General features: G+C 52.6%; 1 protein-coding gene across 2 annotated transcripts in view; it reads left to right on the plus strand.

Annotated features, from left to right (window-relative positions):
* The window catches only part of SCN4A (sodium voltage-gated channel alpha subunit 4), a 171,853-nt gene that overhangs the window by 25,710 nt on the left and 133,206 nt on the right, over nt 1–12,937 (plus strand). The window contains exon 1 of one of the 2 annotated variants that reach the window (XM_050935058.1): nt 2,377–2,470. The exons of the other annotated variant lie outside the window; for it this stretch is intronic. The gene's annotated coding sequence lies outside the window, so the exon portion shown is untranslated. Of the gene's footprint in view, nt 1–2,376; nt 2,471–12,937 lie in introns of those variants that run through there. 2 annotated transcript variants of the gene reach the window in all.

Raw genomic sequence — 12,937 nt, forward strand, 5'->3', positions numbered from 1 at the left:
TAGTCCATTCATCTAGCCCATACTTTTTTAACTTTCTGGCAAGAATACTGTGGGAGACCGTATCAAAAGCTTTGCTAAAGTTAAGATATATCACGTCCACTGCTTTCCCCGTATCCACAGAGCCAGTTATCTCATCATAGAAGGCAATTAGGTTGGTCAGGCATGACATGGCCTTGGTGAATCCATGTTGACTGTTCCTGATCACCTTCCTCTCCTCCAAGTGCTTCAAAATGGATTCCTTGAGGACCTGCCCCATGGTTTCCTTGAGCACTTAACCTCCACCCCATCTCTGACCCAACTCTGGTCTGGTCACTCATGGGCAGAGGCGACATGTGTGGGGGGAATGCGGAGTAATGTGCCCCACTAGATTGCTCAGCCACATGATATGGCCAGGCCCTCTCCCTGCTTGGCAGCTGAGCCATGGAGCTGTGAGCTGCACTGGGCAGGGAGAGGCATAGGCAGGAGGAACAGCTAGAAGCTGCAGGGAGGGGCCACTGCTTTCTAGGATGGGGTGGTGCGCTGCCTGGGGGGCGGGGGGGTGACTCAAGCTGTTCTGGGCTTGTGCCCCCCCACTATCAGCAGGCATGGGTCGTCTCTGCTCCTGGGAGTGTGCTTGAGCGGCTGTAGCAAAATAATCCAGTGTCCCACACAATTTAAACATGAAATAGTAAGAAAGGAAAACAGGGAAACACTCTGATTTTGCCTTGTTTTGAATCCCCGCTTTTACAGTCACCACATTTAGACTAAACAGCAATTAGTACCTATCTGAGATTGTTTAATTTCCTTACAATGCAAAACTAATTCCATTTTATGAGCAACATTTGGCAATGATCATCGATACTGTCTAGAGAAAAATGAAATCCTCCAAAGCCTGTGTCAGTGTCCAGGCCAAGGGCAGTCGTGCCTAGCGACTGGAGCAACAGTCAGGCCTAATGGTCGAAGCAGGAGTGAAAGCCAGAAATCAGAGCCCAGGCTCAGCGCTGGAGTCAGGGTTCATCTACACTCCAATAAAAGACCCACGGCACGGCCCCGGCTGGTGCAGGTCAGCTGACTCAGGCTCACAGAGCTGATGCTGCGGGACTATGAAATTACAGTGTAGATGTTGGGGCTTGGGTTGGAGCTGGGGTTCTGAGACCCTGCGAGGGGGAGGGTCTCAGAGCCCCAACTCCATCCTGAGCCCAAATGTCGACACTGCAGGATTTAGCCCCCAAATCTGAGCCCTGTGAGCCCGTCAGCTGGGCCCTGAGACTCTGCTATGGGGGGTTTCATTGCGGTGTAGGCGTAGCATCACTGGCCAGCCGCCCGAGCCAAGGGTCAAAGCTCAGGAATCAGAGCCAGACATAGACCGAGGCGGGACTGGAGCCAAGCACACTCAGGTGCTATTACAGCCACAGGCAAATGCTTTGAGCAGCCAGCCCCCTGCTGCTGGTCTAAAAGTGTAGGGCTTCTGACCTCCTCGGCCTATGGGGTGTGGGGGGGGGGGTGAGGGGAGGTTGGCCAATCAAGCAGCTCAGTTGGGGCCCACCTGCACTGGTTACACTACTTGGGGGTTAAGTTAGCAGGTAGGCAGGTGAACTGTGGGTCCATCCTCCTGTGAACAAAGACGCTCTGTGCTGGTGTCCTGCACACCTGGAGTTAGGGTGACCAGAGAGCAAAATTTAAAAATTGGGATAGGGGGTGGGGGGTTATAGGCATCTATATAAGAAAAAGACCCCAAAATTGGGACTGTCCCTATAAAATCAGGACATCTGGTCACCCTACCTGGAGCCCAGCATTTTCAAACCAGCTCGGTTATCCTAGGCAAGAAAATCAGTTGGCCAGTTTTTTTTCAAGCACTCTGCTCTGCACGGTGGGCACTTTGGGCCCCTGGCTCCAATGGGGATCTCTGAATACACTGACCCTGCTGGGCTGGAGTCCATGTACCCGCCCAGCAGAGAATATCACAGTGCCAGAACCCATGAATCCCTCCTGGGGCCCTGCCTCTGAGACTGAAGGCCAGGAGGCAACAGCATGGCTAGGGAGCCATGGCACAGCCATCAGGCTCCCAAGGGGAGATATAACCCTGTTCAGCTGGTGGCCAAATGCTGGAGGAGGGCAGGGCTCCTCTGCTGCTGATTCCCCTCTGGCACTGGGGGAGAGCTGGAGAGGGCACATTTGTGACTCCAGCTGCACCTGTTGCTGCAGCCTAACTGCTCTCACCTATCCCAGATCAAACCCTTTGCGCCGGGGGTTATTTATAGGAGATGGTTTCATGCTCGGATCTGCGGGGAGGGGGGAGAGGTGGAAGGCCATCTGCTTTGAACTTGTACTAGGGGCAAGAGGCTGTTTATTTATTAGTCTCTGCTGGCAGCCCCCTATGTAACATTTCATGGAGAGCCGGATTAGTTTCCTGCTTGGAGACAGCACAGCGTGGGGGAGACGGGCTGCAGGCCGGTGATGTCCTGGCTCACCACAGCAGCTACACCGCAAGGTGAGGGTGGTAATGGGGGGGGGCAGCAATTCCTACCCTCACCTACAGAGCACTTTGCTCAGAGCTGTCAGAGACACTGGGCTTGGCACTGAGCTGCTCCTGGGGCCAAGCAGGATGCCTGGCCAGGCAAGGTGAGACAGGATCCAGCCACAAAGCCCTCAGCCTGTGGGCGGCAGGCTCCCCAGCCCTTCTCTCCAGGCGGAGAAGTGTCCATCTGCTCCCATCTGATCTGGGAATCCTGCTGGTTCTGGGGGTCTGCGGCGCGCAGGAGGCTAGCAAGCTCCTGGGTGGGGCAGAGAGCTGGGTTATGAGCCTGATTTTGCTCTCGCTCCCAATGGTGTAATTCCATCCATGCCAGGGGAGCTGAGATCAGAACCAGGCCCATGCTGCAGATGTAATGCTCCCTCCCTCACAGCTGCCTTCTTGGGCCGCTGTGCAGGGCGGACACGACCAGTCACCAGAGCACCCCTCTTTTTGGGGGGTGCAGTGCTACTGGGCTGACTAGCAGCTTCCTCTCTTTCTTTGCCCTGCCTCTGGGGCTCTGAGTCTCGCCCCCAATTCTGGCAGTGATGGGATCTGGAGCCTGCACAGACCCGAGTGAGAGGCGCCGGGACTCAGGGTGTGAAAAGCACCAGCCGGTTTCTGATGTCAATGGGAAGTGATCTGTTGGCAGCTAAGAAGAGAGAGATTAACTGGCCCGATGGGTTCAGCCTAGAAAGCGGAAGTGAGCAGATTTTTGCCTGCATGGAGCAACAGGATGGGGAGGAAGGAGGTGGTGGGATGGATGGATGGAGAAGCCCCCCATAGCGAGGCACCCTGAGTTCTGTCTCCTCTCCATGCCGTTTGCTCTCGCCCCTTCCTTGGAAGGAATGAGCCGAGTCATCATACTGCCGAAACCTGACTCCTTCAGTGATCCCTGTCGGCAGCTGGAGGAGCAGCCAATCTCCAGCAGGGCGGGGGGGCCGCTCTGCCTGGAAGCGGATCAGAGCCCCTCTCTAAAGTTACAGCCCGTCCCAGGAGTCACAGCCGGGCTCTGCCTGGGGGCAGGGGCACAGCCATGGTGCCCAGGGGCAGCTCCCACCTGCAGGCTGTCAGGGAAGAAACAGAGCCATCCCAAGCATGCAGGATGGAGAGGAATGGGGCTGGCTGTGGGGTAGCAGCCCAGGGAGCTGCTGGCTCTGCAGACGTTTCTGAGTGAGATCAGCAGGCAGTTGGTCTGCAGGATAGCCCTTCCATGCCTGCCAGCCCAGTGGCAGGAGAGCGGATGCCTTGGCCAGCCATTGAATCTATTGGTAACTGTGCCGTGGTGTGTGATTCCCAGGGAAACCATCCCCTTCTCCCACAGCAGGAGGTAGGGCCAGGATGCCCTCTGAGCAGGCAGGCTGGTAAGGGAAGGGCCCAGAGAGGTGCCAAGGAAGGAGGAGGAGGAGAAGCAGAGTCTCTCAGGGCTGAAGACACAGGAGGGAACGTAACCTAGCAGCCACATGCTTCTTCTGACACAAGGACCTGAGCCAAAGCCCTAAGTCCAGCCTATCCTTGGGAAAGAATAATAGGAGCTGCTTGGAAATACTGAGGGGTTGGGCCAGGGTTCGAATCCGCTGGTCTGAGCCACCCCGTCGGGCAACGTTCTCAGCGTCTCTCCTCAGTGGGCTGCAGTGCCATGGGGAGATGCAGCCAGGTGTGGGATGTGCAGCCCTGTGCTGCCTCAGCTGCAGACATGCCCCTCGGGAGCAGATGCGGTGCTGAAATGCCTGGTGCTGTCAGCAGAAGGCGCTCTCGGGTTAGCTTAGCTCGTAGAAATGCCCCAGCTGCATGTCTGCTGACTTGAAGAGGCTTCGGGCTTCAGGCCTCAAGCAGCCTCTCTTCTTGCAGCTGCAATTTCTGCCCCTGCCACTCATTGCAGGCACAGATACTAGCACCATCGTTAAATGCCTGGCTCTCTGCTCAGTGAGCACAGGAGGTAGCTGGAGGTCTGTCCTCTACCATCTGCACCTGCTGTTCACTGAGGGGGCAATTGCTGTTGCTGCTCAAAATGGAGGCCATCTCTGAGTGTGAGGGCAAAATCTGTGTCATGGCCAAAGCACATGGTTGGTCACCAAGGCATCTGTGCAAGGACAGCAGCTGCCTCCTCCTTGGCAGAACTCCCCATTTCTGGCGGGAGGCCAGAGCTCCGGGGTTGGGGGATCAGGATTGCCAGGAAATATGGCACAGCCAATAATGAAGCAAAAGAAGAATGAAAATGATCCCTCTTACTGGCTCCTAGGGACTCTCTCCTGGGGAGGCCATGCAGCCTACGGGTTACTGCAGCCACGGAGAGCCTGGGCTCTCTTCTGAGTCCCTGTGAGACTGCACAGTTCCTTCGTGCAGCTCAGTCAGGGAGACGATACAGGAACCTGAGTGAGGGAGCTAAATGGGCATCAGCCAACCTCTAGTTACTGGAGTTAGGAATAACTTTTCCTAGGGGCAGGTTATCCCACACCTTCCTCTGCAGCATCTGGTGCTGGCCACTCTCAGAAGTGAGGCGCTGGACTCCATGGTTCCTGGTGTAACCCAGCCTGGCAGTCCCTGTGTGGCTCCCTGAAAAACTGGTGTATAAAAATATTGCTCAGGCAGGAGTGAAATCAGGAAGGCCAGATCACACTCGGAGTTCCAGCTAGCAAGGATGTTAAGAGTAACAAGAAGGATTTCTTCAGGCATGTTAGCAACAAGAAGAAAGTCAAGGAAAGTGAATAGGAGAGGCAACCTAGTGACAGAGGATGTGGAAAAAGCTAACGTACTCAATGCTTTTTTTGCCTCTGTTTTCACGAACAAGGTCAGCTCCCAGACTACTGCACTGGGCAACACAGTGTGAGGAGGAGGTGACCAGCCCTCTGTGGAGAAAGAAGTGGTTCCGGACTATTTAGAAATGCTGGACGAGCACAAGTCCATGGGGCTGGAGGCGCTGCATCCGAGGGTGCTAAGGGAGTTGGCAGATGTGATTGCAGAGCCATTGGCCATTATCTTTGAAAACTCATGGTGATTGGGGGAGGTCCTGGATGACTGGAGAAAGGCTAATGTGCCCATCTTTAAAAAAGGGAAGGAGGAGGATCCGGGGAACTACAGGCCAGTCAGCCTCACCTCAGTCCCTGGAAAAATCTTGGAGCAGGTCCTCAAGCAATCAATTCTGAAGCACTTAGAGGAGATGAGAGTGATCAGGAACAGTCAGCATGGATCCACCAAGGGCAAGTCATGCCTAACTAACCTAATTGCCTTCTGTGACGAGACAATTGGGTCTGTGGATGAGGGGAAAGCAGTGGATGTGTTATTCCTTGACTTTAGCAAAGCTTTTGATACGGTCTCCCACAGTATTCTTGCCAGCAAGTTAAAGAAGTATGGGCTGGATGAATGGACCATAAGGTGGATAGAAAGCTGGCTAGATCATCGGGCTCAGTGTGTCGTGATCAATGGCTCCATGTTTAGTTGGCAGCCGGTATCAAGCGGAGTGCCTCAGGGGTCGGTCCTGGGGCCAGTTTTGTTCAATATCTTCATTAATGATCTGGAGGATGATGTGGATTGCACCCTCAGCAAGTTTGCAGATGACACTAAACTGGGCGGAGTGGTAGATATGCTGGAGGGTGGGGATAGGATACAGAGGGACCTAGACAAATTAGAGGATTGGGCCAAAATAAATCTGTTGAGGTTCAACAAGGACAAGTGCAGAGTCCTGCACTTAGGACGGAAGAATCCCATGCACTGCTACAGACTAGGGACTGAATGGCTAGGAAGCAGTTCTGCAGAAAAGGACCTAGGGGGTTACAGTGGACGAGAAGCTGGATATGAGTCAACAGTGTGCCCTTGTTGCAAAGAAGGCTAATGGCATTTTAGGCTGTATAAGGAGGGGCATTGCCAGCAGATCGAGGGACATGATCATTCCCCTCTATTCGATATTAGTGAGGCCTCATCTGGAGTACTGTGTCCAGTTTTGGGCTCCACACTACAAGAAGGATGTGGAAAAATTGGAAAGAGTCCAGCGGAGGGCAACAAAAATTATTAGGGGGCTGGAGCATATGTTTTACGAGGAAAGGCTGAGGGAATTGGGATTGTTTAGTCTGCAGAAGAGAAAAATGAGGAGGGATTTGATAGTTGCTTTCAACTACCTGAAAGGGGGTTCCAAAGAGGATGGATCTAGACTGTTCTCAATGGTACCAGATGACAGAACAAGGAGTAATGATCTCAAGTGGCAGTGGGGGAGATTTAGGTTGGATATTAGGAAAAACTTTTTCACTAGGAGGCTGGTGAAGCACTGGAATGAGTTCCCTAGAGAGGTGGTGGAGGTTTTTAAGGTCAGGCTTGACAGAGCCTTGGCTAGGATCATTTAATTGGGGATTGGTCCTGCTTTGAGCAGGGGGTTGGACTAGATGACCTCCTGAGGTCCCTTCCAACCCTGATATTCTATGATTATATGATTCTCTGGGCTGAGCTTCCCTGCGGAAATACACCACACACACCCGTGTAGCTAGGTGTGAGCTGGGTCCGAGGCAGGTGTGTTCTGTGACTGAGTTTCTAGGTGTCCATCAGACAAGCGAAGAGCATTTAGCACTCTGAGAGGCCACCTCTTTGGTTCCCGTTTCATTCCCTGCTGCTGTTTGGACTGGTCCTAATGCAGGAACCTGGAACGCAGCCTGGAGAAGTCAACCTTTCCCCCCTCTGCATCTGCCCTGGGGCTTATCCTGGCTTTCCTTCATCCATTGACCAGGCACTTTCTTGGGGGTGCTCTCTCTGTCTGCTCTGTGCAGGACATGTTGAGCCTGTGCATGGGCAGGGCATGTTCTGCCCTGGGAGGTATGTACATTTCAGCCTTAGACCTTCTGATTGTTAATCCCCATGCTGCCATGTACTGTGGGGGGACAGCACTGCCAGTGCAGACCCCTAGCACTGTCTGATTGATAAAAGCAGGGGACACAATACATGCTGCCCCACCCTGTCCCAGCCCCGCACATACACACAGGGCAGGTTCCAAGCAGAGCATCTTCCAGGTCATACATCACACACACCAGGCAAAGGTCAGGGAGTAGAGAAGAAAAGAGGTGACCAGGGAACCTGTGAGAGGTGATTACAAAGGGGAATGGAATGAGGATGGGGACCAGGTCAGGAACAGAGGGAGGAGATAACTCTGCCTCTAGGTCAAAGGGAGAGAGCAAGAGGCATGTAGCAGGATCAAAGCAAGGCAGGTACAGAGGCGGGTAAGGTTGGTTTCTCCAGGCTGCATCAGGATTGGTGCAAACAGCAGCAGGGAATGAAAATGGGACACAAAGAGGCGAGTTCTCAAAATGTGAAATGCTCTTTGCTTGTCTGATGATTACAAAGAGCCTGTGATGTGCACTGCCCTGAGGAGAGGGAGGCTGGGTGATGATACAAGGGGTGCATTCAGAGAGAGGCTGGCAGCAGTTTCCATTCTAGCGCCAATCTCAGGATTAAGGGCAGCTGGACACATCTGACTGTAGGATGTCTGCAATCAGCCATAGGAGTGGCCAAGATGCAGTGAGCAGGGCTCCAAAGGCTCCTTGCAAGAAAGAAAGGCCATTGATTGTTATTACAGTATCTATGAAAGGCTGTCTGCAAGCTCACCAACTTATAGGCTCCATTCCTACCCGGGTCACTTCACCCAGCTCTACAATGCAGCCACCTCTGGGGAGGGATGCAGCAGCGTAATGGTACAAGTAACCCCACAGAACATATCTTAAGGACAGGATGTGGAGGAGAATAGAACAGCAGTTAAAGTGACAGGGGAATTCAGGTAGCTGGATGTGACCTCTCATGTTGGAATTTAGCCAGGACATGAGGTTTAATAACAACTCGGTTCAATGCAAGTGTTTGATGGCATTTGCAGGGGTTATAGTGTATGCCATATACACAGGCTGGAGAGCACAGTATCAGCGGGTGTCAGAAGTAAGAAGGACATCACTGTCAGGCCTTGGTGAGAATTGTGCAGCAAATCCTAGAGACAGGCCTGCACTGTGCAGGCTGCAGACGCATAGTGGCTCTCTGGGGTGCTGTGTTCCTGATGCCACCTGGGAAGGGATGTCTGTGTACTCATCCTCTACTTCCCATGCCCCTGTCTTGGGGGTTCCTGGGCCCTCTTTCCCTTTCACTGGTGTTCCCCTTGGCTCCCCACCTCTGGCTCCTCTAGGAGTAAATGAGATGAAACTAAGAACGTGGAGGTTGGAAAGACCAGGGGAGCTCCAGTGGTGAGAGCTCTGGGACAGTGGAGTGGCTCCCCAGGGACATGGGTGGGACATGAGGGGATCTCAGCCTGGGTATCGGCCTGAATCACAGCACACTGATCCAGACCCAGATGTCCCCACAGTTTGAGAGGGGTCTGTGGTCAGGCCCCACCTGAGTGGAATCCATATCACCTGGGCTGAGAAAGGCACTGGCCACCACTGGTGGGAAGGGTCCTTGCCCTGGCCTCCAGGGGTGGACTAGCAGAGTTAATCGGCTTGTCCCCCTCTAGTTTCAGTGATGCTCCACCACAGCACAGATCCCCCAGCACTGCTGGGGCCAGCAGAGAAATGCCAGTCCCTCTCCACCTCATTGTGTGCCCAGGTGCAGCTGTTGTGGATTTCACGGAGGCCCTGGTTTATAGAGGAGCAGCCCGAGCCAGTGTGGGGCGATCCTTACATGCTCTACAGCTGCTAGACCAGGGGACTTTCTGCCCTCTGACAGATTACCACAGCTTGTTTGGGCTTTTCAAACTGGCATTTTCATAGCCACAAAGGCAAATTCCCAGCATAGTCACTGGTACGTTAATAGGAACAGTGTCTCCAGCTACCCAGCCATCTCCAGACCCACCATCAGGGAAATGAAAGGGCAGGTGGGGCAATTTCAGAAGCTGAGCCAGACCCCTGGTGCCTGCTGCTAGCTGTCACGGAGCCATGCTAGGTCTGTTTTCTTCTTTCTATCATTCCCTGTGAAGCGGTCCCTCCAGGAGCATTGTTATTATTGTTCTCAGCCTCTTCTCTGAAATCCCCTGCAAGCTGTTGGCATCTTTCTTCTAGCACCTGCTTTCAATGCCCTGAGGACGGAATCACAGGAATTCAACTGCATGAAAACATCACGTTACAGAGGGAAGCATCCCAGCTTCCCACAACTGGTCTACGCCCTGGGTGGGCTCCAGAGCCGCAGCCGGCTGAAATGGCTCTTTTATTATCCCTTCAGGAATTCACACAGATGCCTGGGTGTGAATTCCCCATATGGCAGGATTTGGCACAGGCCTGGGATGGGGCTGTGCTGCGGCTGCCTCTGGGTGTGACCTCGCACTCCATATGATTTTATGAAAATATGCTAATAAGTGTGAATATAATGTAACTGGAATATGCTTCATGCAAAGGTCTCTTGTAAGTTATCATTACAAAGCTTATATTCTACTGAGTGTGCTCATCCTATTTGTATAAATGTATCATTCTTGTATCTCAAACTAGACATATAAAATATAACTCTGAGGTCCTAATGGTGGTTTGGAATCTTGATGGTTCCCATTAACCAGGATAATTGACTGTAGAGGGCTCTGTTTATTTGCAAGCCTTCCTGCGAGTCAGGCCAGGAAGAACGAAGGCTTGGGGTCTCACAGAACATGTGACCATGTCGCCTGGTATTGGAATCCATCTTAAACCTGGGGCTTTTCCATTTACAAGGAGGAGTGGGGACCCAGAGAGACAAAAGATTCCCATCTTGTGCCACAGCTATATAAGGGGATGGAACAGAACAAAGGACTGATACTAGAGCTTGTTTACACCTACAATAGCCACTGCTCTTGACTTTCACACCCAACCTTAATCTGAATTAACTTTCAAGTATCAATGAGCTGCAGCTCCAGAAGGCAGCCTGGAGCCCAGAAGGCATTTCAGGCTGGCTCTGGAGGGGGAGAATGCATTGCTAAGGATGAGTAGAAGGAGATGAGTGGGCCCCGCGCTGGCCAGTTAAACCTCCTGTCCAAAGCCCTCCCCGAGATAGCTTTGTGTAGGCTGGTCTAACCGGGGAATCTTCTCTCAGGTCCAGCAACCTGCCAGCCACGATCCACGGTGCACTTCTACCCTCCTAACTGCTTCTGCGGAATGTATGGCTGAGAACAGATGCGCTCAGCGCTAGAGAATCCTAAGCTGGGCAGGTCGGGGGGAAGGGCGTGTGCCAGTGAGAAGGTTCAAGGAAAAGTCCTGCCTCAAACAGTGACAGAGGTAAAATAGAGTTTGTGGAGGGGGGTAACTCCCTGCCCTTGCATTGTGAGGCCATGTTTAACTCTTTCCATGGTGTCCAGTGATGAATTATCCAAAGGCGGGAGCCTAGTTGCTGTTGTTGGCCAAAGGTCATCCACCAGTTTGGAAGGTGGGACTCTGGGCTGCAGGGGGCAGAGCCAGCAGGAGCAGCTCAGAGCAGGTTCTTGTTGCTGTATATTTGAATAAAGACAAAGTCTTTATTCAACAGTGCAACAGGGCAAGCGCTACGTGCCTCTGTGAGAAAAACAAGCTGCCACTTGCTCTGTTTGAGGCTGTATTGCTCCTGTGGCTGTTGAGCTGGTGAAGCCTGCTGCTCTGGCTATCTCACATTGGTCCTGCAGTCCATGTGGTTATTATTAAAGGGGTAGCTGGTACCTGGGCTGCTTAACACTTCCCAGCATAAGGAATTCTTGCACCTTTTTCTTTAAGATGCTTTCCTACCTCCTTTGTTAACAGTAGGACTTTGACATTTGGCAATGGGAATGCCCTTGGGCTAGGAATGTGTCTTTTCTTTGTCCCAGGAAATTCCATTCTGGTTTTGCTGAGATCTAAACAGTTAACAATCATCACTTCCCTTCTCTCACTTGGGTTACTTGGAAAATGTTGGCAGGCTGACAAAATGATAAGGAAACTCAAACATTCAGATGTCCTGGGCAACAGCAGCCACTGTCCTGGAAGCAGCTGGAAGCTGCCAGCCTAGCCATAGTGCTGTGCAGGAGGGAGAGAATCAGGCTGCTCCCTGAGGCCTGGTACATTGCTCCAGTGGCCCATACTGCAGACGTGGGGCAGGAACTTTGCCAGACTCCCTTCAGTAAATGCCACAGCCCTGGAACCAGCATCAACCGTCTCCCACTTCCAGCTGATGCTGTGTAGGAGTATTCTGAGCGGTGGTGCTGAGTTCAGGGTTCAGACCCTCTTCACGAAGCACTAGGGGTCAGTTCTCACTTGCACATCCCAGAATAGATCTTGAATTCTTTCCCCCCAAAGGAAAAAGTTACGTACAAAAAAAATCGATGTTAAAAGTTCATTATTCAAGGTGCACCGTCTAGCGATTGTAAGTTAGGAAACAACCAACGTATATTTGACAGTGGCCCATGCAACCTTGTGTGTGTGTGTCATGGGACAGCCATTAATTACATGATGCATCAGGGAAGCAAGTTAGCCTGGTGCTGGGGGTTGAGCCAGCCCAGGGAGGTGCAAGTTGCAGTGAGGGATGAATATCTAGGGAATTGTGATGGTAACTAGCCCAGTCTGAAGCCCCAGGGGGAGTGGTGGAATCATTGCACTGCTGCTCCCCTCTCATTATTGCATTCCCCAGCCTAGAACAGGGGGACATGGCCCAGTTTTTTTCTGTAGCCCACAGGTGAGTGTGTCCCCTTCTGTGCACAGGTGTGAGTCTATGACTGCCCCACCATAGCAACCTGGGCCCTTTAGCTGCAGATACTCATGTGCCAAGCTCTAGGGAGCACTGGTGTCCACCAAGCTGACTCTTGTCACATGGGGGTGAGGAATACATACCATTCACATGCACTCAGCCTCCTGCCAGAGTTCTTGGCCTCAGCTCAGATGGATCCCTACCGCTAGAGAGGCTGAAGCAGCAAAAAAGGGCCTGGGGTCCTGTTGTGGAGAGCATGCTGCCCAGGACTTCCCCCTGGCCTCCCCTTCCCACCTGTCTGCCCCAGAACTGTGCCAGGGAAGTGCAACTAGATGGAGTCTGGCTGGCTGCCAGCATGCATCTGACTGGGAGGGGGACCTGCAAAAGGAAGTGAAGGGATCCATACCCTTTGTGCCCCATTAGAGTGGATAACGGGAGTCTGAGAGGATTCTTTCCTTGTGGTGTGTTACACTGGACATTGTCTGGCTGGCTCAGTGATGCTAGTCAGGGACTTGAGAAACTGGGCTTCAGTCTCGTGCGCCACCATAGACTGTGTGACCTGGGATGTCATGTGATCTCTCCATGCCTTAGTTCCCCCCTTGTACCATGGAATCATGTGTCTGCATTTCACAGGGCTTTTCTGAGGATAAATACATTAAAGATTGGGAGGTGCTCAAGTTCTACAGTGATGGGATGTGGAGAAGTCCCATGGAGAGATAGGTCTGGTCTGGCCTGGGGGAATTTATGGAGGACTAGAGCTTGTGACATCAGAGATGTAGAACGCGATGGGCCCAAGACGGGATGTGACATTATTGTTGACTCCAGTGGATGGGGAGAGAG

Source organism: Gopherus flavomarginatus, chromosome 25 (genome assembly GCF_025201925.1).
Source record: "Gopherus flavomarginatus isolate rGopFla2 chromosome 25, rGopFla2.mat.asm, whole genome shotgun sequence".
NCBI classification, from domain to species: domain Eukaryota; kingdom Metazoa; phylum Chordata; order Testudines; family Testudinidae; genus Gopherus; species Gopherus flavomarginatus.